Genomic DNA, 25,991 nt, shown 5'->3' on the forward strand with positions numbered 1-25,991 from the left:
AGGCTAGCTTTTTCTGATTTGGGTCTAAATATGAGTTCTGCTCTAACATTTTCAAGCAGGGTCCTTCTGGAAAAGTCACGATGGATGGTTGTTACAGTTAAATAAAAAAGTGAGAGTAGAAGAGCTTAGTTAGCTTGCCTTCTCTAAACCAATCACTGGCAATTAAGAGTGTTACTGATTTTCAGACCATTCAAAACTCAACCCTTGAGTTTACAGGTTGATGAAACCCTTGAAGCCCAAGCAATTTGGTGGACACTAAACCCTCCAAAAATCCGACATTCTTCTATGTAAGAAAATAGAGTTTGGAAAGCTGGCCATGTGTTGATTGCAGAACAGTCACGTTTTCCTACAGAGGTCGATATCTCTTAGTGCCTTGGTTTCTATTTTTCCTATCTCTGTCATTGCAAATTAAAGCCTATTCTTCTCTAGAAAAAAACGATTATTCAATCACAACCTGATTCAAACTTTGCTTGGATCTTTGTTTCTCCAGGGTAGAAGATTAAATTCTTGTGGCGTTCTTTCCTTAGGAAAATGGACTCAGACTTCTCACATGCCTTCCAGAAGGAACTCACTTGTGTCATCTGCCTGAACTACCTGGTAGACCCTGTCACCGTCTGCTGTGGGCACAGCTTCTATAGGCCCTGTCCCTGCCTTTCCTGGGAAGAAGCCCGAAGTCCTACCAACTGCCCTGCATGCAGGGAACCATCACAGAACAAGGACTTCAAAACCAATATTCTTCTGAAGAATTTAGTGACCATTGTGAGAAAAGCCAGTCTCTGGCAATTCCTGAGCTCTGAGAAACAAATATGTGGGACCACAGGGAAACAAAGAAGATGTTCTGTGACATGGACAAGAGTCTGCTCTGTTTGCTGTGCTCCAACTCTCAGGAGCACGGGGCTCACAAACACTATCCCATTGAAGAGGCAGCTGGGGAACAATGGGTAAGAGATAGCTCTGCGATCACCTGAAAGCTGGAGGGAGGCAGAGATAAAGAGATTAAAAGGACAATGGGAATCATCATGGTGATTACTCCATTCTTTACTGAGTGCCAGCTGCTGTTCTAGGTACCAATGATGAAATTTTGAATAAAATATGCAACTCTACCTTCCTTCCTGGAGCTTGGACCGAAACAGAGCGTGATTAAGTAAATGTCATTATTATTGACTCTACTGTTCAATGCTAAAGGCATTGAAAAGCTACCAAAACTACAAGTGCAAAGAAACGTATTTTGGAAATATATTTAATATTACTGGACAAACGAGTACGGGAATAGCACACTACAAAATCTGGGGGCTAGCATAGTGGGTTCTGAAGCAGGATGTTTCACTGAACATTAGCCGGGTTACAGGAAATCTTCACTCTTCAGTTCGCTAAACTGTTCTACATTCTGAAACCTCAAACTGAAAAATATCAATTGAGGATGAGCAGTCAAAAATTTGTGTTTTCCTTCCCCTCTCTTATGTATTTATATATTATATCCCTTGCCTGCGTATACTACCCAGAGTGTGGAATCTATGGTGTTTGACTTTCTGTTGTTCAACCTCATAATTCTTTTGCAGGAGAAGCTCTTAAAGCAAATGAGGATTTTATGGAAAAAATTCAAGAAAATCAGAGAAATCTAAATGAGGAGAGAAGAACAGCCTTCCTCTGGAGGGTAAGTATGAGACCGTGAGTTCTCATGAGCAGCTTGAGACAGGCATGCTGACAACATTTATACTAGCAACTTGAGTTGAAATTCTCATATGCCAGATTTTGTCATGTGTTTAGTCATAGGCTGGAAAACAACCAGACTGTTCAATAGAATGATTGTTCAGGTTTTCTGTAAATGCTTTTCAGATAAGTAAAAAATAAATCTAAATTCTGAAGGACAAGTATGTGCTTAAAATTAATAAGTACTTCACGCAGAGATTTCTGTATAAATGAATTATGTAATATTGTTTAAATAGTATGTAATTGAGAAATAAAGGCATTTAATGGTGAATATGATGTTGTCCAGGGGCAAAAATGCAGGTGGGAACAGTAATTTAAGCAATGTGCCTGTGCTGGTGAAATCTGATAGCAAAGGACGCAGATGATGCCAGCTCAAGTAGGAGAAAATGTAACACGATGAAAAGCTGAGGAGAAGGGATAACAAATGACTGGGGGAGTGAAAGAATAAATATGTCAATATTGAGAGGAGAAACACAACGGAATGGAGATTCATGTTCTTAGAATGGCAGGGCAATACAGAGCCTGTGGCTTCTGAGGGAAGAAAGATAGGAGACAGAAAAGAGGTAGTCGGTTTGAGAGATGGGGGTTAAATTTTTTACTAAGATCCTTTTTGCGTGATGGCTTCTGATCCTCATTATAATATACTAACAACGTCCCTACTTAGAGTGATTGTTTAGGCTGTGAAGTACAAATGTTTGAGACTACAAACTAATTGAGTAACAAAGATTACACATATTATTGATGACAATTTAACAATCAATCATAAATTTTAGTTGTTTTCTAATGGTATCTCAGATTGAAGAGGACATATATTTAAACACTTAAATCTAAAGGGCTTTTTTGCAGGTGTTCGGGAATTGATGAATTACATAAATTTCGAAGGAAGGTCTTGCTTAACTCATCATCCTGTTTGTAAAGGATGGAAAATAAAAGAAGGAATGAGGAAGATGAATTTGTGGGTTCTGTGACGTGGAAGTAGACCTGAGTATTTAGCCTACAAAATCCATGTCCCTAGAGAGTGACGTGGTTTTACGGGCACAGATGATCGGGAATGAGTATAGGAAGCTACATCCAGTTCTCCAGAAAGAAGAAAAACAACATTTAGAGAGACTGAACAAGGAATACCAAGAGATTTTTCAGCAACTCTAGAGAAGTTGGATCAACATGGATCAAAAGGGTAAACACTCGAAAGACATGTATCAGGGACTAATGGAAATGTGTCATAAACCAGATGTGGAGCTGCTCCAGGTGAGAACTGAAGGTGTCCCTTGAGACACTTTGTATCAGCTGACCTTTACATGTTTGCCTTCCATTGGGTACCAAAGACATTATTTCTTCATCTCCTGCATTGATGGTGAGAGTCATTCCCACCGGCTGTAGAGATAAATTATAACCCCTAACCTAATCATGGAAAGAAAGCTTTATGGAATTGTGCAACGAGATTTCCATAGAACATTTTCTACCACAAGCTTCCTCCTCTAGCACATTTCATTCAGGCCCCGGAAGAAAAAAATTCATGTGAAAATTCTATTTTTGTTTCCACTGGATGATACAAAGAAATTAGGGAAAAACTAACATTTCCTTCTTCCTCCTTTTGGGAAGTCCTAGGTTTGAAATGCTCTTGATTTGAGCCACATTACCCTTTGGGGACTAGGCCTGAAAAAGACCACGTTGTAGACAGCTGCAGCAATGCACAGTCACTACTCACACCTTTCTCTCTCACTCAAATTTAGGGTACTGAATTTATCACAAATAGATTATGTCAATAGGTCTTACAGGTGTAAGTCTTAGAGATGAGGATATATTTTAAAAGTGTTGCAGTGATAGTATGTGGTAATTCTAAAGTTTTCAAAACCTAAAGAGCAGATCGGCAGAATAGCAACTTGTTTGTTTGTTTGTTTGTTTTGAGATGGGGTCGTCTTCTGTCATCCAGGCAGAAGTCCAGTGGCCCAATCTCAGCTTGCTGCAACTTCTGCCTCCCTGGTTCAAGCAGTTCTCCTACCTCAGCCTCCCTAGTATCTGGGAATAAAGGTATGCACCACCACACACAGCTAATTTTTTTGTAGTTTTAGTAGAGATGGGTTTTTGCCATGTTGTCCAGGCTAGTCTGGAACTCCTGACCTCAGGCGATCCACCCACCTTGGCCTCCCAAAGTGCTGGGATTGCAGGTGTGAGACACCTCACCCAACAAGAATAACAGCTTTCTAAAGAAGTCATTTTTCTCTCTCTCTCTCGCTACAGGATTTGGGAGACACGGTGGCAAGGTATGTTATTGGCCATCAGTGCAAGCTGCAGCACAAGGCATGCTATGAAAAACATCAAGCTGTTTCCAACAAAGTGAAAACATAATTTACTAACACCATAATGCGTCAGTGTGATTGTGTGTGTACTCATGTGTTTGTGTTGTATGTTGAATGTTACCTATGCCTTTTATCAGACATTAACCTTTTCTTACTTTTCCAAGTGACTCAGGAGGTTATGTTTTGAAGAGTTCAATGCAGAAGTTGCGAGAATACAATTGCCTCTTTTTAGTATTCAGAATGATAATTAGAGATCAACTATTTGGTGGCAGATAGGGAGAGAGGCATTTATCTTTCAGTGGCAGTAGGTTAGAAATGGAGTGAAGAGTTAGAAAGATTCCCTAAGAGCCACAAACCCATCCTAGGATTGTGGAGGTACATTACAATATCAGAAGTGGGTTTGAATGAAGCATTTTCTGTTGGAATCTATTTCTTAAACACAGACATCAGAAACTTAAACAACTCAACCTACTTCCTTGCAAGAGTGAGTCCATGCTGCAGGACATGCCCCAGCCTGTGACTCCAGAGCTCACTACAGGGCCCATCACTGGACTGGTGGATTGGTTCAACCGCTTTCTAGGTGAGTGTCACCCTCTTGGTGAGATCCACATGCAATGCCTTCAATTCTGGTTTTCTACAGGCAGCTTTCCCAGTGTAATGATCTTTCATCTAGAAGAAATTAGTCTGTGAATAGGTATTTATATTTATAGTTTCACTATAATCAAACAGACAAATCTCAATAAAAGATGGTGGAATCAGCCATATAACAAATTTCTTAGAAAAGTAAAACATGCAGAAGGGCTCTTTAGGATGTAGAACCATTCATGCATGGTTCAACCGTGATACAATTTCATGTATACAATTATTACATGAAGTATACGGAACTGAATTAATTCAGGACATTTCCATTTCAAATTCAGTGCAGTTAATGACTGATTTGAGTGACAGTGTTTTTTAAAATACATTTCAGGTGACGTTTCATAGCATTTATAATTTTAATCATGTGCATTTTAATCAACTAAAGCGTACACGAGTAACTTATATAACAATGCAAAAACTGAGAATCTGTGAAAGGTAGGAATGTGATTTGTTGGTTGATGAGGCCTTAGATAGAACTCCAGGATAGATCATGATAAATCCAGCAGATAAAAGATGTCTGTGCCTGAATCTGGCATGAAAGTCAGATAATTCTTGCAAGGAAGCTGCACTTTTCAGAAGGCAGATTCAGATTTTTCCATTAAGTATACATTGACTAGGTTAAGTGGCAGATTATAACATTTCTGGCAAAGTGATAACTTTTTTCTTTGGGTCTAAGGATGGCTCCCCACCTCATCTCCTGTCACAAGCCTCCTGCTCTGGCCTGACAGAGAAGAGACAATGAAGGTTAATTTTATTGCTGTGGACTTGGCCGCAGTGCAAGAGCTTCCAGTTTTTCAATTGTTATGAAAGCTCGCTAACTAGACAGAGACATGACCTTCCTCCCATTTATACATTTTGAGTTTATAGAAATTATGATCATTGAAGTTTAGCCATTTACTTGTGCAGATATCCTAACACTCTTTGATTCCAACAGTTTTTCCAGACAGAAATTTCTTTCTAATCTTGACCTGTGTTTTCTAGTGAGAATCTCTTTCTTATCTGAACATAAGAATTTATAAACTGCTTTTCACTCGAATATTCTCTTTTTTCTACAGTGGAAATTTCCTTCACTTGGGAGGTAACCAATTACAATATCAGGCTGTTTGAGGATGTGAGAAGTTTGATGCTTAGACCTGAATCTTTGCATTCTCACAGATCTGACTATTTTGCTGCATGGGGAGCCTGGGTCTTCTCCTCTGGCAAACACTACTGGGAGCTGGATGTGGACAACTCTTGGGACTGGGCTCTGGGAGTCTGTAAGGTCTCCTGGATAAGGAAGAATAGCACAATGGTTAAATCTAAGGACATATTTCTTCTTTTATGTGCCTGCTGTCCTGACCCATATTTCCAGGGATAACCTGGCATACGTAGACACTATGTAAAGCCCACATCCATTAGAAGTTTATAACACTATGTTTTCTTTTTTTTCCTTTCTTTTATTATTATTATTATTATTATTATTATTATACTTTAGGTTTTATGGTTTCATGTGACTGTTTTCTTGTTCCTGCAGTGCATATTTCCTGGGATAATAAAAGAACCACTTGGTACATTCCCCTTGTTTGAAGTTCTGAGACAGCTACTCTTTGGTTCTGATGATCTCAACATTGCCCCAACTCCAACAAAATCTAAGTGTTTTCTTCATGGCGAGCCCTGCCATTCACTTTTGGAAGATATTACTGGGAGGTGGATGTTGGGCAGTGTTGGAACTGGGCTGTTGGATTTTGCAACGATTCTTGGACAATGAGAAATGACATGCTGGTTAACTCCAAGAAAATTTTTCTACTTATTTGTGTCAAGAAGGCTACTGGTGTCATCTCAAGACCTCTTCCCCACTATTATCTCAGTATACAGAAAGGCCTCTAGGCCAGATGGGGGTGTTTCTAGATTATGAATGTGGCATGGTAAGCTTTGTTAATGTGGCCAACGCTTTTCTCATCTGTAGCCTCTCTGGTTCTTTCTCTTACCCTCTTACAACTTTGCTTTGCTTTGCTTTGCTTTGCTTTGCTTTGCTTTGCTTTGCTTTGCACTCGCAGAATCAGAGATAGGTCAGTAACATGACTAAAGGTATCAGAAACACCAACTTCTGAGAATGCTAACCTACTGACTACTTGACATTCTTTATCTTTTTCTATGAAACTTTGTACCATTTTTAAAAGTGTGGAGGTATACATTTGTTTTGATTTTCATTAAACTACTCTCTCTTAGAATACTGTACATGTCTTTTCTTTTATGCTGTATCTTTTCTTTCCCTTGATTTCCAAGCCAGCCCAGGTAAATGAATACCTGAGTGTGTTTATCCAAACTGATGGGTTAATGCAAGAGCACAGGTTTCTTCTCCCTGAACTGGAATTTTCTTTGCTCTGTTCCACATCTGCTAAGTCCCATTTCATCAAGTGTAAGTTCCAACCTTTCTTCAGGGAATTCTTTCTTTAGCTCCTGGACTAGATTAGGCTGTTTGTTTTAAACACTCAGAAAACCTTATACTTTTCTTTGTAAAACTCACAGTGTAATAGCAGGCATCTTTTCTGCTTCTCAAATTACAAGAAAAGGATTGTGTTTGTACTACACACAGGTATATTCCAAGAAAGTACACAATGCTTAAAATATAACTGATATTCATTAATTGTCTGTTTGAATAAAAGAATAAATGCACAAAATGATTGATAAAAACATATGATACAGCTGTTTAAAAGGCTACCAAATTTACCCCTGTATTCCTATTTATTTTGGCTACTGAATGTAACCAAAATCAACAGGGATACTGAGAAATATTATTTAATAAAGTTATAAATTGGACTGCTTATCAAATTGATAGGCTCAGTCAGTTTTCTTTAGCTCAGGAACAAACTATCGATGGACACAGATCTTAAGAGAGTGACAATGATACAGATAAAAGGACTGAAAACCTGTAAGATTTTAGCAATTTCACTGATGGCATCCTACAGACAGTTACCTGGGAACATGTCATTACCAGAATAGAAAGTAAGACTCACTTTTTGCTTCAGAAAATACAGAATACTCAGAAGCCTCATTACATTTTAATCAAACTCCAAATTTATTTAGGTCTTTGAAGTTTTTAAAACACACATGCGGTAAAATATTCTTATTATCAGAAATACCTATATTTTGATCACGTTAATTTTGTATGAAGCCTTTCCTTAAGTATCGACTGGAAATTGGTTCCAGGACTCCCCACAGATACCAAAATCCTTACATGCTAATAATCCTCAGATGTTCTTACATAAGATGGGGAAGTATTTGCATGTAGCCTAAGCACATCCTCCAATGTACTTTAATTATCTCTAGATTACTTAAAATACTTAATGCAATGTAATTGCTATGTAAGTAGTTGTTACACTGTATTATTTAGGGAATAATGACGAGCAAAAAAAGTCTGCACCTGTTCAGTGAAAAGGTAAGAATTCAATTTTTTTCCTCAAATTTTTTAATCCATGATGAGTTGAATCCATGAGTGCAGAACCCATTCATATGGAGTTCCAACTGTATATCAAATATCATATTTAATAGTGTATTTTCTAGTATTTAATTTAATTACTGGCAATATGGCACACAACAAACATATCAAAAGTTTCTGATATGTGCTTTTTGAATTTATTTAAAGCAATCCAGGAATGCCTCCTTTAATGAGGATTGCTGAGAACAACGTCTATAAAAGGCTGACTCCGTTTATAAGGAGTAACTCTGATCCAAAAGTTTAATGACAGATGGCTTGCATAATGGGTTATTTCAATGATAGGAGTAATGCAAACATACAATTCTGTAGTCATTTATATTTTAATAGCATTACACTGTTTTAACCATCCTCATCTTGAATATAATCTCATTGTATATTAGAATACTACTACTAGAGCAATAAAGAAAAATGGATAAATATGGTCAGCTTTTTGCTTTTGTTTTGTTTTGTTTTTGAGACAGGCTCTCACTCTGTCACCCAGGTTAGAGTGCACTGGTGAGATGATGGCTCACTGCAGCCTCGACCTCCCCAGATCAAGCAATCCTCCAGCCTCAGCCTCCCAAATAGCTAGACTGCAGCCTGAACTGTCATGCCTGAGTAATTTTGTTGTTGCTGTTGTTGGAGAGAGAGGGTCTCACCCTGTTGCCCAGGCTTCTCTCAAGCTCCTAGCTCAAGTCATCCTCCCACCTCAGCCTCTAACAGTGCTGGGACTATAGGCATAAACCACTATGCCAGGCCTAAATACAGCCAATTCCACTGAGGTTTAAATTATTTGTGTTCCACTCTCTTTCATTATAAGAATAATCTGTGTCTTAAAATGTGTTCTTGAACATGAATTACTTTATGATTGCCCCTTCATAAGAATAGTTCCTAATGTTTAAGAATAATTCACAAAAATATGAAAATTCCTTCATAAAAAATGACTGGAATTAATAGAAGGAATACTAGATACAGGCAGTGGCTAATCAAATTTTAAGTGAATTATCTTATTCTGTCCTACAGTTACAAGAGAACGTGAGCCTCCCACCTCAGCCTCTCAAAGTACTGGGAATTATAGGCATGAGCCACCATGCCTGGCATAAATATGGCCAAAAATTTAAACTTCAGTTTACTTGGCTGTTCTTCTAAGTTTATGAGAGAAATATGCTTCTCTTATAATTGTGAGGACTGGATGAGATAATGCACATACAACCTCCACTGATAGGGTAGAATCTCCACCCCGGAACAGCAGGTCTAGGGTTGCTATGCCCAAGTTTCCCACTGGCTGTATCTTCCGTCCCTCAAGGGGTAAGACAAAACACCGGGGAACACCATCCCCCTACCTACCCCAGCACAGACTTGTAGAGCATGTGTGAGTGCTAGAGAAGCCACCGTCAACTCCTTTGCAGTGATGCAGAGATTCACCTAGGAGGACTGACAGGCCAGAAAAACTGAGAGCTTTGCTCAATGCCTCACAGTAATGACAGATTTTGAATCGGTCATGAAAAGGTACACTCCCAAGAGCATTGTCAAAAACAATGGAGACCTTGGTTAGGAACATTAAAGAGGAGCTTGGAATATTTAGCATGCTTTGGAGCAACAAATAAACTTCTGACAGCCAGCCAGAAGTCTACCAGAAAAAACCAGGCAAAAAGAAAGCCAAGAAAAAGTGTCTTAGGATCTCTAATTGCTGGAGATCTGGAAGGCTGTGTATCTGTGCCAGCCTGCACCCGCTCAAGAGCAATCAAGGTGGAATGTGGACAAATTTGTAAGCACTCCCCAAGCTAACCACGGATTCATCAATAAAGAGCCTTTAGCCCTACTGGCTGAAGAGCTAAAACACAAATTCTGAGTGAACACTGGGTGAACAATAAATTATTCTGTTCCAGGGAGTGATTCCTAGAAGCTAGACTTAAAAATAAAAAATCACAATCATCTCCGGTGATCTGGAAGACTGACCATGTACTGTCGTCACAGTAACCAGAGAGAGGATCTCTGAGCTGTTAGTCCACTGAATGTGGGACATAATTGTCAACTTCCTGATCTGTGAAAACAGTCTCCGAGCCACACTCACATTGAATGGTAAAGGATAAAAATCTAACTAACTAGGAAGGCTTAGCCACAACTTTTGAAATACAGATTTAGGTAGAAATAGAGATAAATAGATAAGAAGATTGCTGAGTTTCATGTTTAGCTGAATTCATAGTAAATATTTATCGTCATGAATATGCTCATCTCAGAAGCCAAAAGCATACCTACTCTCAGATGAAGGTTGCATATATAAATATATACATATATATGTGTGTGCATTTATATAATATATATATATATAATAAAGCAGTCACTCATATGTATATTTCTCAAATAGTAAGCTAATTTTCCAAGCACTATTTTTCATGTATATATATAGTCCCAGCACTTTTCGAGGCTGAGGTGGGAGGATCACTTGAGCCTGGAGTTGGAGAGAAGCCTGGGCAACAGGGTGAGACCCTGTTTCTCCAACAACAGCAACAACAGAATTACTCAGGCATGACAGTTCAGCCTGTATCCAGCTATTTGGGAGGCTGAGGTTGCAGGACTGCTTGATCTGGGGAGGTCGACCCTGCAGTGAGGCGGGATCTTACCACTGCACTCCAACCTGGGCGACACAGTGAGTGCCTGTCTCAAAAACAAAACTAAACAAAACAAAAACAAAAAGCTGACTGTATTTATCCATTCTTCCTTATTGCTCTAATAGCTGTATTCTAATATACAATGAGATTATATACAAGATGAGGATGGTTAAAAGACTATAATGCCATTAAAATATAAATGACTATAGAATTGTTATGTTTCCATTACCCTTGTCATTGGCATACGGATCCTGTCAGCTTGGTAGTCAGCATAGTACCCAATAGGTAGGTTTTAAAAAATATCATGATCATTTATTAACGTGGAGAAGATCCTTCCAAAGACAGCTCCAATGTCCTTGTCACACAGAGGCAGCAGTGGTCAGGAGCTCTGCTGACCAATGCTTTTGGTGCCTGTTTAAAAGGAAGACATTCTGGAAAAAAAAGTCAGGAAACTTCATAAAATAAACAACAACAACAACAACAACAAACACCTTTTCTTCCAAAATAAGTATTTTCTGACACTCACACCTTCAGGCTGTTGCCCCTGTTGGAAGTGAGAGAATGACTAGTTTCTGGCAGTGTTGACACCACGAGCATGCTCCTAGGCTAATGGAGCAGACGGAAGAGCTCCCTCCAAGACAGGCTCCCCGCAGCCATCCCATTTTTTCTGCTGAAAATGTGTATCTTTCTTTGCAAGCCACGACTTAAAGTCTTATTTTGTTCCTACTCTTAGAAACAGTCAAAAAGTGCCCCATACCGGCCATTTGATGAATCAAGATAATTTTAAAGCAGAGGGACAGTAAAGCATTATTTGTCTCTCTGGCCTTGGTTCCTTTTCCGCATACTGCAATCATTCAACTACATCTTACACTCTACCATGTCCACGACACTGCTTATGACTGGTGACTAGAAGACTGAACATCACTTGTGCCCGCGTGCAGATAGGGAGAATGTTGTCTGGTCACATTACCACTTTAGTGGAAGGCGCTCTTTCAAAATTCATCAGCCAGGTCTGCTATTACAAACACTGGGTCAAAACCGTGGTTGACTTCAAAGTGTTCTCAGAAAGTTTGATAATACACTATTAAAAGACAGTTTTCCATCTGAAAACCTGACTGGTGGCAACCTTCAATTGGCCCCTGCATTTCCTCTGAGCCGAAGCAGCCAAGAGATGGAATCGTTTGCATGAGGAGTTCTTACTGCCACTACAGTTGTTAGAAAATATGGAATGATCCCTCTGCCCTCCAGGTGATGGAAAGCTATGCAAAACAAGGTTGTTTCTTACTGAGAGCAGGGAAGCAATGGGTAAGAAAACTTCTAAGGCATATATAATACAAAAGGGCACACAATTTTAAGACACATTCACATGACATTATACTGCAAAAAAAATAAGGAATGATTTTCTCTGATTTGAATTAAGATCCTTCACACAGTTCACTCCCAGGCCTGTTTTGTGCAGTTGGTTACAGGCTTGAAGTCAGAAGATGACTGGTTGTTTGCACATCCTCTGGTTTCCTGGGGCTGCTGGAGGACCACTGAGGGGCCCAAAGGAACACCAGGTGGAGGCCATGTTGTCTTTTCAGCACCGTCCTCTGAGATAGGTGGCAAAATAAGAGGATTCCAACGTAAATTGTTGCTGTCTGTTTCTGAATAGACACAGCTGTCTCCTCTGCTGAACTCTTCTGGATTTTCTGTAGGATCACAGCTGACATCGTTCCTATTATCCTGACAGCACTTTTTTCCTCCTCTGTAATAACACACTTTGTGGATGAACCAAAACCACCAAAAACTGCCACGGATACTGTTAGGGGGCCACTCAAAATAATACCAACGCTATTGTTGGCAAGGGATTGGTAGAAACCCAAAAGAGAGGAGTTAAGAGAAAGATTTGTCAAAGTCCCCTGATGAATCTTTATATGTTCCATGTTTCTATTCTACTCTTTTCCATTATGCAACCATGAGCTATGAGTGGTCACAGGTTTGGCAGAACAATGTAGTTCTACAGGTCCACCACGTTTCTGGACGGTAGAGAGCGGCTCAGAAGTAAAATAAGGTGCCAAGTCTGAACTCATGGAAGAGCAGAGAATCACGACGGCAACATACCGCAGTGTCCATATGGGTCCAAGATTCACTTGCAGAGCGCCAGATTACAGAAGCAGGCAAGGCAGGCTTCCAGAGCAAAACCCGGGCCTTGGTTCCCTTTCCAAGGTACTACAATTCAGGGTAATCAGACGCATTCCTTAACCTTGACTCCTTCCTGCTTACTAAAGACTTTGATCAGTCTTCATGCTGTCCACAGGGAGTCTCCAAAACTCAGAGTAACAGTTGGCTTACATCCTCAGTGATTCAAGTCTGCAAGGTGTATACGATTGTGCTTCGGGGGGAAAGCAGAGAAGCCACTTTCTGTACTTACAACGGAGTTCACTTCAGTGCTGTAAACATCACCGCAGGCCTGCTTGTAATAAAGTCCAGACTAGCAATCTCCCTTTGGGTTGAGCTGTTCTCCTACAAGATAAGCTGTTAAGTCATGCCTTGATTTTAGATCTCTCGGCCGGGCAGGCTAAGCATCCAGAGTTCCTGTGGGGCAGCCGGCTGGGAAAGCCACCCTCAGGTCCTTCCCTCCGACGCCACGGCGGCTACTATGGGGGCGGCTATGGTGGCAGCGGCTGCGATCCCAAGGGGCCCCTCCACGCACCACGCAGGGCAGAGGAGGACGCGGTGTCTTGCAGGCCAGGACGCAGGCGCTGGGTAGGTCAGGCGGCCGCTGGGTCCTGGTTCTTCTGGCACCTTGACTCTGGAGCCCGGCATCAGGGCTCAGGGTAGGGGACCTGGGGCGCGCCCCCGCGGCAGCGCTCCTCCAGGCGGAGGGGAGTGGACATGTAACCGGGCGGGTTCAGGGCTGCCCGGAGCATGCCAGGAGCAAGAGGAGGGATCCTGTGAGAGACAAGCGAGGCCGGCTGTAGAGGCCGCCTCCAATAAGTAGTTTTTTAAACCCATCCCTCTCCCTCCACTCACAAGTAGACCACAGAGTCTATTTTGCCCATACTGTTGTCTCTGTGTGTTCAATGCTTAGCTCCCAATAATAAGTGAGAACATAACAGCATTTAATTTTCTGATCCTGCGTTAATTTGCTTAGGATTACAACCTCCAGCTCCAGTCCCATTGCTGTAAGAGAGTTGGTGTGCCCAGAGGAAAGTCCTCCATTTAAGCTCCCATTCACAATTACACTGACTCCATTGAGAACCTTATGGTGAAGGTGGGAACAGCCACTGCTGAGACCGCCATGGCTCAGTAAGCCTCCATGAACACTTCCATTTATCTCATTTGCTCCTGAGAGAGTGGTGTATTACATCATCTGCCCATTAATATCTGATCCTTGATAGAGGTATCCTGGAGGGTCATATTTCTGTATGATATTCTTCTGGCGATTCTTCCACAGGCATATTTCAATGAAAACCATAAGAATGAGGCCCAAGACACCCAGCACCCAGCCAAGGATCAGATATAACAGGTCACTGCTTCTGTCAGGGCTGGTTGCTGGCCTCACATTTCCTTCACGTCCTGAGGAATTCAGAGGGGTACTCAAGCCTTTCGGATACTCAGAAGCTCCTGGAACACATTTGACTTTAGTCTCGCAGATCATCACACTGCTGAACTCACTTTCTTCTCCTTCACTGAAGCACTGCATTCTAATGCCATAGGAAGTTTCTGACAGCAGATGGCCAATCATGTGCCACTCCTTTGAACCTTCTGTAACATCCCTCTTATAAACATTGTCATTGTCGTTATCTGTGGGTCGGTAATAGATATAAAAGAATGGAAGTGTTATTGTTATTTCACGGAATGTATGTCCACTTTAGCACAATCTGAGTAACGCTGACGGCCTCTGTGTATACAATGTGAGGTCCATTATTGGACAGTTGGAAAAAAGTTTGCGGAACCCGGTCACCTGATACGGATGAGACGCTGAACTCTGAAAACTCTCTTCATAATGGTTGGTAGCAATGACCCTAAATTTGTATGTTGAACCTGGTTCTATACTACAAACTTCCACAGAAATTTTGGAAGGAAGGACATCTTCAGCTGCCACCAGCCAGTCACCGCTCCTCATCCATTTATATTTGACCTTGAAGGCAGCGATTGAAGAATTCCCATTTGCCCAAGGAATTCAAGTGATATAGACCAACCTCTCTGATGCAGTGGAGATACTCAGGTGATCTGCTGCCTCTGGAGAGCCACTGTGCCTAGACGAATCTGTAAGCACCACTCCCAAATTGTTGTTTGAAGCTTCTGAAACAACTCAATACTCGGGGTGCCTGTGGGTTGAGAGGATGCCTGGGTGTTTTTGGATGATGCTGTTTTTTCTTTGCTGGTTCAGAAGGTAAGCATGGCAGGTGGGTTTTCACTTGCAGCACTTCTTGCTACCATCGAGAGTTCATAAGGACTAGATGGCTCCATTTCAGCTAAATGAAGCTCCCTTTCACCTCCTGGGATTCAAACCCTGTGCCAACTTCCCACCACACCAACTTCATACTCCAGATTTTGATACTTCACAAAGTAGGCATTGATGGGCAGTCCACTTTCCTTGCCTGCCCTCCACACCAGGTTGTATGTATCTGCTATGGGGGTCTGTAGGGTTTCAATTTGATGGGGACCTCAGGAACAGAGATGCCACCAGCATTTTTCTCTGATGGTGATTCCACTGCACTGGGATGTACTTTCTCTGGAAATGAGCTGAATAATCCACTTTCTGAACCACCTCTTATTTTTTTCATTATTCTGAGTAACATCAAAAAGTGCGACTGTTTCTGCTTTTGTTTGTTTCAAAAGGAACAACCATGAGAGGTGGTTCTGCCTGGCTGGTACCATGTTCATTTGTAGCTTCACAGATGTATTTCTCCACATGCTCCTGCATCACAGCCTGAGTATGGAGAGAGCTCAAGCCAGCTTGGGACATGATGAAATAGACAGGCTCTAGGTCCAAGAGTCCAGGTCTTGAGAAGTGTGACTTTTGGGATTTAGATCTAAGGACTTAAGACAGATGGCTGGTTATCAATCCGTGGATGTCATACCAACAAATGACCGGACCCAGCAGCCTGGTAGCATTGCAGCACAGAGTAAACAAAGTCTCCATCTACCACTTTTATGCTTGCTGGTGCCATAATTATAACTTGCTTGAATCCATGGCCTTTTTCTCTTTCAAGTCTTCCAGTAGACTGCATACATCCAGCCTCATTATCTGCTAAACACTGATGTAGCCTAGTATCTTGCATAATATTATACCCCACTGAATTTCAGTTAGTTTCCTGCAGTTCGATGTCTTGAGGAAGGATGACTAGGCTGTGCATTATGAAACCAGTTATGGTTGGCAGCTGGGTTCCTGCAAACATCAGAGATAAAGTGTACTGTGGAAAATAGAGACACTATCTGATCCTGTAGTCCCTTAGAGTAGGAGCCTGTTCAAGTACATTAATCACGTATGCCACATATTTTACATCTCCAGAGTTGTTTCCCACCATGCAGGAATCGTTTCCAGAGTCCACTGGGTCAATGCTATCTATGGCAAGATGAGAATACAACCTTCTGCAGTTGCTTCCCGGGGCAATATCCTGCCTGTTCTTTAGCCAACACACTTGAGGAGCCAGGACCCCACTATACATACACTCCAAAGGTACAGGGCTATGTGAATGAACAGCTAATAGCTGTGAACGAGCAGGGGAAGAATGCCAAAATCATCTGAAGAAAGGTGACTCACAACGAGCTTTTGGCCAATGGGTTCAACTTTTAATTCATGTGTGGCCGGATTGTAAGCTGCACATTTGTGTGATCCCTTGTCCTCTAAGGATACATTCAAAATCTAAAGATGTTCTTGTGGAGGGATTAAGTAATCCTTCATGGAAGGCTTCAGCCACTTCCCCTGGATTTTAGCGCACACCTCAGCTTTGGGGTTACTCTCTGGTACCCTGCAGCCAATGAAGCCGGCACCTTTATTATTTTGCTGTAATAAAATGCTTTGTGGATGAATCAAAATCACCAAGAACTGCTGTGGATACTGTTACAGGGCCACTTACAACAACATTGACCTATTGTTGAAAATGCATTGGTAGTAACCCAAAAGGGAGGAGTTAAGAGAAAAAAATTGTCAAAGTCCCCTGGTGAATCTTAATATATTCCATGTTTCTATTCTATTTTTTCCATTATGCGACCTTGAGATGTGAGTGGTGGCAGGTTTAGCAGAACAATATAATTCTACAGGTCCACTAAGTTTCTGGACAGCAGAGGGTAGCTCAGAAGTGAAATAAGGTGCCACGTCTGAACTCCCAACAGAGCAGAGAATCGTAAGAGTAACAGACGGTGGTGTCCATAAAGGGCCAAGATCTGAATGCAGAGCGCCAGATTACAGAAGCAGGCAGGACAGGCTTCCAGAGCAAAACCCAAGCCTTGGTTCATTTTCCAAAATACTGTAGTCCAGGGTAAGCAAACACATTCTTTAACCTTGACTCCTTCCTGCTTACTAACGACTTTGATCAGGGGCAGTCTTCATGCAGTCCACAGGGTGTCTCTCAAAATGAGAGTAACAGCTGGCTTACATCTTCAGTGATTCAAGTCTGCAAGGTGAATACACTTGTGCTTGGGAGGGAAAGCAGAGAAGCCACTTTCTGTTCTTAGCCTGGAACTCACTCTAGTGCTAAAAGCACATCATAGCAGTTCTGCTTGCAATAAAGTCCAAACTAACAATCTGCCTTTGGGTTGAGCTTTTCTCTTACAAAATAAGCTGTTAAGTCATGCCTTGATTTTAGGTCTCTCCACGGGGCGGGCTAAGCATCTAGAGCTATTGTGTGGCAGCCAGCTGGGAAAGCCACCCCTGTAGTCATGCCCTCCGCCGTGAGGCAGCCGCTGCGGTGGCGGCTGTGATCTGAAGGGGCCCCTTCAGGCCCGGCACAGGGCAGAGGAGGGTGTGGTGCCTCGCACGCCAGGGCAGAGGCTCTGGGTAGGGCGAGCGGGCCGCGAGGTCCCAGGTCTTCTTGCGCTGTGTGGCCTCAACCGGGAACCAGGGCTCAGGGGAGGGTAACTGGGTTGGGGGTGGGGTGCGGAGGGACAGGACCCATCCCTGTGGCAATGCTACTCTAAATGGAGGCCTACCTACAGGTAAGCAGGTGGTCACAAAGCCCAACAGGAGCAGGAGAGGAGCAGGAGGAGGATGGATCCCAGAGAGAGACAGGCAAGGCAGGCTTTAGAGACCGCCCCCGGTCGGCATTTTTTTAACCCATCCCTCTCCCGCCACCCTCAAGTAGTCCACAGAGTCTGTTTTTCCCATATTGATGTCTATGTGTGTTCAATATTTAGCTCCCCCATGTAAGTGAGAACATATAGCATTTGGCTTTCTATCCTGCAAGAATTTGCTTAGGATTAAGGCCTCCGGCTCCACCCACATTGTTGTAAAGGACGTGATTTCATTCTTTTTATGGCTGTATAGTATTGAATGGTGTATATGTACCATATTTTATTTATACAGTCTACCATTGATGGACTCCTGGGTTGATTATGCCTTTGCTATTTTGAATAGTGCAGCCATGAACATAGGAGAGTATGTGTCTTTTTGGTAGAACGATGTATTTTCTTTTGAGTATGTACTCAGGAATGAGATAATTGTATCAAAAGGTAGCTCCGTGTTAAGTTCTTTGAGAAATCTACAGACTGTTCTCCATAGTGGGTGGACTAATTTACATTTCTTACTCTATCTTTAGTTCACACAATGTCTACTAGGCTCAGCTCAGGGCTGCAGCCCTGACTGCAGCAGGTGCTGGGGCTTCCCTAAGTAGATACTGTGCACAGGTAAAGAGAGTGCTCAGATCCCAGCGTTGTGAGAAGAGAAGCAGAGGAAGGAGTTAAGGAGAGGGCCACATTTGGATGCCCTGAGGAAGGATGACAGGCAGATGTAAGGAAGGTGGTACTGTGCTAGTCACTGGTGACATCCTCCTAGTTCCAAAATCTCCTGGAAAGCAGGAAGCCTCACAATTCCCAAGCATGCTGCAGTTCTGGAGGGCACAGGACTACTATTCTTCCCAGCTTGACTCTCTTTTCTCCCAACAAACATGGGACTCTGAAGCCAGGAGTCAGAATGAATTATCTTCCACCCACACAACGTTTAAACCTTCGATTTAGGATTGAATTACACACACACACATATGCTGAGGCACACACATGCATCCGTCTCTGTAATAAAACGTCCTTAGCTAATGCTAGACAGATCTGTGATCTGTGATTATCTCTACCCTTTTGGGCAACAAGAATAGTGAATTGATTGACAAAATTGTAAAATGTGATATACATGTGATACACATGGTGTACTCCCCCTGTGACATTAGCAGCAACATTCCCCTAGAATATTACAAATAATATCAGAGGGAGTGTACACACATAATGTACATACCTTGTAAAATTAGGAGTAGCATCTCCCTAAGATATTATCAATAGTATCACAGTATGTGTACACACATGGCTTATACACCATGTGGCGTTAGGAGTTACATCCCTCTAGTATGTTAGGAATAATACCACAAAGTTGTTCACACATGGATAAAGGCATATGTAATATCAGGATTAACATACCTCGAAATTATTACAAATAATATCACAGGGGGTGTGCACACATAATGTACCTGCCCTGTGACGTTAGGAGTACATTTCCCTGACACATTACGAGTAATGTCAGAGAGTGTACACCTTCTGTGACATTTGGAGTAACGTCCCCTGGATAATATGAATAATATCACAGGGTGTACATCCCCTGTGACCTGAGGAGTAACATCTTTCTTGGATAATGCAAATAATATCACAAAATGTACAGCCCCTGTGACATTAGGAGTAACATCCACCTAGGATATTATGAATAATATCACAGGACGTTTACCCCGTGTGACAGTAGGAGTAACCTCCCCCAAGGATATAAGGAACAAATACAGAGGAAGTACATGTATTGTGACATTAGCAGTAACATCCATTTAAGATACTATGAAAATTATCACATTGTGAACACCCACTGTGATATGAGGAGGAACATCCCCCTACAATATTAGGAACAATATCACACAGTGTACATTCCCTGTGACATTAGAGGTAACATTTCTTTAGGATATTATGAATAATATTACAAGATGTACAGCCCCTGTGATATTAGGAGTAACATTTCCATAAAATATTACCAATAATATCACTGTGTGTACACCACGGGTGACATTAGGAGTAACAGCCCCCAAAACTATTAGGAATAACTTCACAGGGTGTACACCCTCTGTGACATCAGGAGTAACATCTTTCTAAAATATTACGAATAATATCGCAAAAGGTACACCCCCTGTGACATTAGAAGTAACATCCACCTAGGATGTTATGAATAATATCACAGGGAGTACGCCCCCTGTGACATAAGAAGTAACATCGCCCGAGGATATAAGAAATAATATCAGATTGTGTACACGCATTGTGACATCAGTAGTAACATCCCTTTAGGATATTACGAATATTATCAGAGTGTGAACACCTTCTGTGACATTAGGATTAACATCACCCTACAATACTGTGAATAATACCACACGGTATACACCGCCTGTGACATTAGTGGTAACATTTCTTTAGGATATCACGAATAATATGACAGGGTGTACAGCCCCTGTGATATTAGGAGTAACACATCCAAAAAACCTTACAACTAATATCACTCTTTCTACACCACGTGTGACATTACGAGTAACATCCCCTGAAACTATTATGAATAACTTCACAGATTGTACACCCTCTGTGATATTAGGAGTCAACCTCTTCCTAGAATGTGAAGAATAACATCACAGGGTGTACACCCCCTTGACATGAGGAGTAACATCACTCTAGGATATTACGAATAATATCACAAAGTGTACACAATTTGTATGGTAGGAGTAACACCCCCCGGGATACTACGAATCACAGCACAGAAAGCGCACCCCCTGTGACAATAGGAGTAACATCCCCTTAGGATATTACAAATAATATCACAAGGTTTGCACACATTGTGACATTAGTAACAATATCCAGCTAGTATGTTGTGAATAATATCACAGAGTGTACACATTTGCGACGTTAGGATTAACATCCCCCTAGAATATTAGGAATAATATCACAGGGTGTACACACCCTGCGACTTTAGGAGTATCATCCCCCTGGATTACTACGAATAATGTCACAGGATGTTAAACCCCTGTGCCAATAGGAGTAATATACTTCTAGGATATGACGAATAATATCACAGTGTGTACACCCACTGTGATATTAAGAGTCATTTTTCCTAAAGTATTATGAATAGTATCACAGGGTGTACACACATAGAGAACACCTGCTGTGGTATTAAAAGTTATACCTCCCTGGGATATTGTGAATCATATCACAGGGTGTACACACATGATGTACACCCACTGTGATTTTTAAAGTAATATCTCCTTAGGATATTACAAATAGTATCAATAGGTGTACACACCCTATGACATTAAGATGACATCCCTTTAGGATATTACAAACAATATCCCAGGGTGTAGATCCCATGTGACATTAGGAGTAACATCTTCCTTGGATATTACGAATGAGATCACAGGGTTGACACCCCATGTGATTTTAAAATTAAAATTCCCCAGGAATATTACTAATAATAAGACAGGGTGTACACCCTTGTGACGTTAGGAGTAACATCCTCCCAGGATATTACGTATAATATCAGAAGGTGTACACACATTGTGACGTTAGTAGTAATATCACACTAGTAAAGTGTGAATAATATCACAGGGTATACACACCTGTGACATTAGGAGTAACATCCCCCTGGAATATTCTGAATAATATCGCAGGGTTTACACCTCCTGTGACTTTAGGAGTACCATCCCGCTAAAATATTACGTAAATAATTTTAAAATTATGAGCATCTCCCTAAGATATTATGAATAATATCACACAATGTGTACACACATGGCGTATACCCCGTGTGATGTTAGGAGTTACATCTTTCTAGTATGTTAGGAATAATATCACAAAGGTGTTCACACATAGTTAACAGCATATGTAACATTAGGATTAACATCCCTCGAGAATATCACAAAGAACATCACAGGGGCTGTGCACACATGATGCACATGCCCTTTGACATTACAAGTACATTTCCCTGACACATTTCCAGTAATATCACAGTGTTTACACCTTCTGTGACATTTGGAGTAACGTCCCCTAGGATAGTACGAATAATATCACCGGGTGTACATCCCCTGTGACCTGAGGAGCAATATCTTTCCAGAATACTACGAATAATATCGCAATGTGTACACACCCTGTGTCATTAAAAGTAAAATTCCCCTAGGATATTATGAAAAATAACACAGGGAGTACACCCCTTGTGACATTAGAAGTAACATCCCCCAAGGATATAACGAATAATATCAGAGAATGTACATGCTTTGGGACATCAGTAGTAATATCTCTTTCGGATAATACGAATAGTATCAAAGGGTGTACATGCATTTTGAAATTAGTAGTGAACTCCCGCTAGGATATTACAAATTTTATGACAGGGTGTATATGCCCTGTGACATTCATAGGAACGTTTTCCTAGAATATTACGAAGAATATTAAAGGGTGTACAGGACCTGTGATTTACGAGTAACATTTCCATAGAATATTACACTGTGCGTACACCTCGTGTGACATTAGGAGTAACATCCCACAAAACTATAACTTCACAAGGTGTACTATAATTTCACATGGTGTACTATAGTTTCACAAGGTGTACACCCTCTGCAACATTAAAAGTAATATTTCCCTAGAATATTACGATCATATCACAGAGTGTACACCCCCTGTGATATAGGGAGTAACATCTTATAAGGATAATACGAGTAATTTGATAAGGTGGGCAAACCCTGTGACACAAGGAGTAACATCCCTCTAGGACATTACAAATAATATCAAAGGGAACACACCCCGTGAGACAATAAAAGTAATCTCCCCTTAGGATATTACGAATAATACCACAAGGTGTAAACACACTGTGACAGTATTATTAATGTCCCGCTATGGTATTGTGAATAATATCACAGTGTGTACAGTCCTGTGACATCAGGATGAACATTCCCCTACAATATTACAAATAATATAGCAGGGTATACACCCCCTGTGATTTTGCTATTGCCATCCTCCTAGAATATGGAAAGTAATGTCCCAGGGTGTTAACCAAGAGTGGCAGTAGAGGTAAAATCCTAGTAGTGGAGTGATATCACCCCGCCTCTCCCCCCCAGGATATTAGGATCCACGGTGGACACACAGCGTGTTTACGTTATTGTGAGTAATATCTTCTCCGCCTCTGGAGATTACCAACTATGTCATAGACGGGTGTACATCCTCTGCACTATTTGCAGTAATGGCATCCTCTTCCCCCGGATATTAACAACAATATCACAGGAGTGTTTCTACCCCCAGCGGCATTGTGTGTAGTATCATCCTCTCCCACGTTGAAATTAGGAACAATATCACTGGGGGCGTGTACACACACTGTGATATTGAAAGTAATATCATCTTCTTTTCTCCTGGATCGTGGGACCAATATCAATGGGAGGTGTACGCTTTCTGCAATATTGGGAGTAATGTCATCCTCTCCGCCTTTGAATATTAAGGGCAATGTCACAGGGCGGGTGTACACTCTCTGCGATATTGGCAACATTATCCTCTCCCCAACCTGCATATGAGGAAGAATATCACAGAGCGGGTGTACACCTTCTGCGATATGAGTAGTAATATCATCTTCTCCCCTTCTGGATATTAGGAACAATATGACTCGGGAGTGTACACTTTCTTCGAGATTGAGAGTAATATCATCCCCTCCGCCTTCGAATATTAAGAGAAATACCACAGGGGGGATGTACAGCCCCTGAGATTTTGGGAGTAATATCGGGCTCTTTCCCCCCATGGATATTAGGAACAATATCTCAGGGTGCGTTTACACCTCCTGCTATATGGGGAGTCCTATCCTCCCTTTTCCTGGATATTAGGGACAATATCACAGGATGGGTGTACACAGCCTGCGATATTGACAGTAATATCATCCTCTCGCCCTCCGGATATTAGGAACAATATCACAGAAGGGTCGCACACTCCCTGTGATATTGGGAGTAATATCATTTTCTCCTTCCATGAATATTAGGAGCAATATCCCTGGGTGGATGTACACCCACTGTTACATTGGGAGTAATGTCATACTCTACTCCCTGGATATTAGGAGCAATATCACAGGGTGGGTGTACACCCATAGCGATATTGGGAGTTATTAATATCATGCTCTCCCTCCGTGGATATTAGGAACAATATCACAAGGGGGGTGTACACCCCGGCACTATTGGGAGTAATATCATTCTCTCTTATTCTGGATAGTAGGAATAATATCACAGGCGGTGTCTACACCCTCTGTGATATTGGGAGTAATGTCATCCTCTCCCAACGTGGATATTAGCAACAATATCACAAGGGGGGCTGTACAGGTCTTTGATATTGGTAGTAATATCATCCTCTCCCCCCTTGCATATAAGAAACAGTATGACAGGAGGGGTGGACACCCCCCGTGAAATGGGGAGTAATATCACCCTCCTCTCCCTCCCTGGATATCATGACCCACGGTGGACACACAGCGTGTTTACGATATTGTGAGTAATATCATCCCCCCCAAGAAATTATGAACAATATCACAGATTGGTGTACACCCTCTGCAATATAGGGAGTGATAACATCCTCTCCACTCCTGAATATTAGGAACAATATCAAAGAAGTGTTTATACCCACTGTGATATTGGGAGAAATACCATCCTCTCCCACGTTGAAATTCAAAAGAGTGTCACTGGGGGCGTGTCCACCCCATGTGGTACTGAAAGTGATATCGTCCTCTTCTCTCCTGGATCATGGGAACCATATCACTGGGGTGGTGTACACTTTCTGCGATATTGGCAGTAATATCCTCTTCGCCTTGGAATATTAAGGACAATATCACAGGGGGGCTGTACACATCCTGCACTATTAACAATAATATTGTCCTCTCCCGCCCTGCATATTAGGAAAAATATCACAGAGTGGGTGTACGCCTCCTGCAATATGGGGGGTGATATCATCTTCTCTTCTTCTGGAAGTAGGAATAATATCACACGGGTTTGTACACTTTCTGTGATATTGGGAGTAAAATCAACTTCTCCGCCTTTGAATATTAAAAACAGTATCACAGAATGGATGTGCACCCCCTGCGATATTGGGAGTAATATCAGCCTCTCCCCTCCATGGATGTTAGGAATAATATCCCAGAGTGGGTGTTCAGCTGCTGCTGTATGGGGAATCATATCATCCTCTCCCTTCCTGGATATTATTAGCAACAATATCACAGGGTGGGTGTGCACAGCCTGCCATATTGGGAGTAATATCGCCCTCTCCCCCTCCGGATATTAGGAACAATATCACAGAACGGGCGTACACTCCCTGCGATACTGGGAGTAATATCATTCTCTTCTTCCGTGAATAGTAGGAGCAATATCACCGGGTGGGTGTACACCCACTGCTATATTGGGAGTAACGTCATACTCCACCCCCTGGATATTCGGATCAATATCACCGGGTGGGTGTACACCTACTGCAATATTGAAAGTAATACCATGCTCTCTCCCTCCCTGGACATTAGGAACAATGTCATAGGTGGGTGTGCACGCACTGCGGTATTAGGAGTAATATTATTATTAATTATTACTTATTTATTATTAACATTAATATTAATTGCCAATATCAATATTGAGAAATAATTGCTAATAAATTTTTCATATTATTAATATTAATATTAATTATTGGTACCTAATATTATTGTTTCCTAATTAATAAGATCATTATCAATTGTTAATATCCGCCATTATTAATAATTAATATTAATAATTTTATTGTTATCATTAATATAACTATTTAATAATAATTATCATTAATATAAATCAGTATTGATTTTAAATCACCCATTTAACGAAGACTCAGGCTACATACAACTATGCAAAGGGCCTAACATTGTAAGTCCTTAGGGAATGCTTCAACCATTCGCTGACACAATAACACTTTTCAGCAAAGAACCCCTATGGCCCTCAACATCTACTATTAACCTTTATATTATTGCTCCAACCCTGGCCCTTTCTTTCGCTCTCCTATTGTGAACCCCCATCCCTATACCAGCTCCTCTAATTAATT

At 41.5% G+C, this 25,991-nt stretch overlaps 2 pseudogenes; one reads left to right on the plus strand and one right to left on the minus strand.

Annotated features, from left to right (window-relative positions):
• Positions 1 to 531: 531 nt before the first annotated feature.
• Positions 532 to 8,063, plus strand: LOC129048870 (tripartite motif-containing protein 43B-like; annotated as a pseudogene).
• A 4,089-nt stretch (positions 8,064 to 12,152) lies between these two features.
• LOC129048871 (cell adhesion molecule-related/down-regulated by oncogenes-like) lies at positions 12,153 to 17,115 on the minus strand (annotated as a pseudogene).
• Positions 17,116 to 25,991: the final 8,876 nt, after the last annotated feature.

This window comes from Pongo abelii, chromosome 9, assembly GCF_028885655.2.
Source record: "Pongo abelii isolate AG06213 chromosome 9, NHGRI_mPonAbe1-v2.0_pri, whole genome shotgun sequence".
In the NCBI taxonomy this organism is placed as follows: domain Eukaryota; kingdom Metazoa; phylum Chordata; class Mammalia; order Primates; family Hominidae; genus Pongo; species Pongo abelii.